We start from the raw sequence: 2627 nt of genomic DNA, 5'->3' as shown, positions 1-2627 counted from the left end.
TCCCATGCACTCTGCCACGTGATCTTGGATGAGTCCCATAACTCTGTGTGCCTTTGTTGCTCATCTGTAAAATGAAGTAACAGAAACACTGACCTCATGTGGTTGTTAACAGGTTATGATGAATCACTGCACACACGAATTTATTACTCTTGCCCAAGTTCTAGGTACCTTCTAAAACACAAGGAGAACAGCTTCAAAAGTTTAGATTTCAGATGTTTCTCCTTTTTTAAGATTTTATTTGTTTACTCATGAGAGACACACAGAAAGAGGCAGAGACATAGGCAGAAGGAGAAGCAGGCTCCCACAGGGAGCCCGATGAGGGACTCCATCCCAGGACCCTAGGATGCTCAACCAGGCATGACGCTCAACCACTGTGCTACCCAGGTGCCCCAGATTTCAAATTTTTCTATAGAAAAGGGGGCAATCCTGCAAAGTATACAAAAACACAACTCTCCCCAGAGCCAAGCAGACAGACAGTTTTTACTCTACTTGAATCTTTCATTAAAGAAGGACAAATTATGGAGAAAAGAAACCTATGGAAAAATGTAGATGATAGATTCTCAAGGCACAGGTCATGACATGCCAACCCTGGAAGAGAAGGAAACACGGTCAGTGACATGCTTCAACCATGTGTCACCTTGAATCAATCCCTTGTTTTTAACATTCCAGTAACTCTCGACCTCGTTTTACCCAAACCTAAAACATACAACTTACTTATAGTACAGAGGTTATATAACAAGCAACAAGGTGTAGCAAACATCCATGGTGATGGTTTATCTCAAATTACTCTGTGAGTCTTGAGAATGAACAAACTTTAGGCCCAAACAGCAAACTTGTCCTTTGGTCCCGTTAACTGACCATAATACTGAAGCTACCAGCTCCCTGTCAGGAATACAGCAGAAAAAGGAGGATTTTTTCAAAAGCCATATTGCTGAATGGTGCTGCACCACTGGGCAGATGTGGTCCAGGCACTGAGGAACACTGATGTACACATCTGGTCCAGAAGCCTTGCCTTACCATTGATCGTCTGAACTAGAATACAGGAACTGAGCCATTGCTCAAAACACGCTGGCTGATATTCCTTCTGGTAGGCCCCTCACATCATCACACACTTTGTCAGGACTCAATATTATTTGCTAAGAAGAAATCCAGAACCGGAAAATCAGGAAATCAAGAATGAGGTTTTAAAATTGAGTTTGGGGTCAAATTCTCCTAAGGATATGCAAAGAAGTGGGAACACCCACATCGCGTCTATATGTAACACACATACTTAAAATTCATTGTTTAGAAGCAGCAAGTTTATCCAGTTAGAATCCAAGTGCATTGCATTATCCATTTTATTTTTTAGAAATACGTTTTTAAAGATTTATTTATGTATGTATGTATGTATGTATGTATTTATTTATTTATTTATTTATTTATTTATTTATGAGAGACACACAGAGAGAGGCAGAGACATAGGGGAGTCCAATGTGGGACTCAATCCCAGGACTCCAGGTTCATGCCCTGAGTTGAAGGCAGACATTCAACCACTGAGCCACCCAGACATCCCGCATTATCCATTCTAAAGGCCTAAATATTTTCACACAAAAGAGATACAATCTCTCTACCTTACAATTTTTCAAATCAGAAAACTACAAACTAGATGTGAAAAGTCAGTTGCAGGTACACAGCTTCATGTTGCAGGACCAAACCTGAAGGGAGACCAATGTAGGTATGATTTGCTTTAGAACGCAGTAAAGAGTGGAGGGTGGAGGGTGCATCTCACACAGGGTGAGGGTGTGAGATGGAGGGTGTGAGGTGCACTGTCACACAGGGTGAGTGAGATGCACCCTCCACCTCTGCCAGCATTCCTTAGATCAAGGTTTCTAGGTCATTCTTTCCATTAGAGAATGGACCAAGTTCCAACATAAACAAATTTAAAATCTAAAAACAATTACAGTAAATTCAACATTAATTTCAGACATCCTGTACAAATTGAGTCCTGCTATAATACACTAAAGAATGATCCCCACAGCCCTCACATTGAACCAAAATTAGTTTTACTTGCAGAAATGCACACATAAGTACAAGTATCTACATTTAGTTTATATGTGGTTTCCCACAGTACCGGACACATCAGAGCTCCCAGTAAGTAAATGTGTCAACTTGTGGACTCATCCTGCATCCTAGGAAATATCCAGGAGAAAGGCATTTGCTTTAAATGAGGAAACAGCTTTCCTAAACTCCATAGGAGAAAAAGCTCTGCACAAGGTCTGCAATCTGCTTATTCTTGACATAGGAAATATTAAATACCCTCTACCCAAGGTCTATAGAGAATTCAATTCTAGATGCCAAAGGGGCACTTGAGAATAAATGCACAGCAAAGGTGACATCTAAGGAAATCACTTGAGCTGAAGAAAAGTCATCCAAAAAAAAAAAATTTTTTTAAAGCCATGTGGAGAATCACAAGATATTGCCAAAACTGCAGTTATACAACAAGCAACGAGACTATTGGCGTGACAAATCCTGTTTCAGACCTGTTGACTTAGATTTACTTGCACAACCATACTGGCCAAAAACAGGAAATAAGTGTAATGTACATATATTGCTCTAACCTTCTTTCTCTCCACCGTCCTTCCCACAGA

Source organism: Vulpes vulpes, chromosome 1 (genome assembly GCF_048418805.1).
Source record: "Vulpes vulpes isolate BD-2025 chromosome 1, VulVul3, whole genome shotgun sequence".
NCBI lineage: Eukaryota > Metazoa > Chordata > Mammalia > Carnivora > Canidae > Vulpes > Vulpes vulpes.
Note: the sequence above shows the minus strand (reverse complement) of the source record.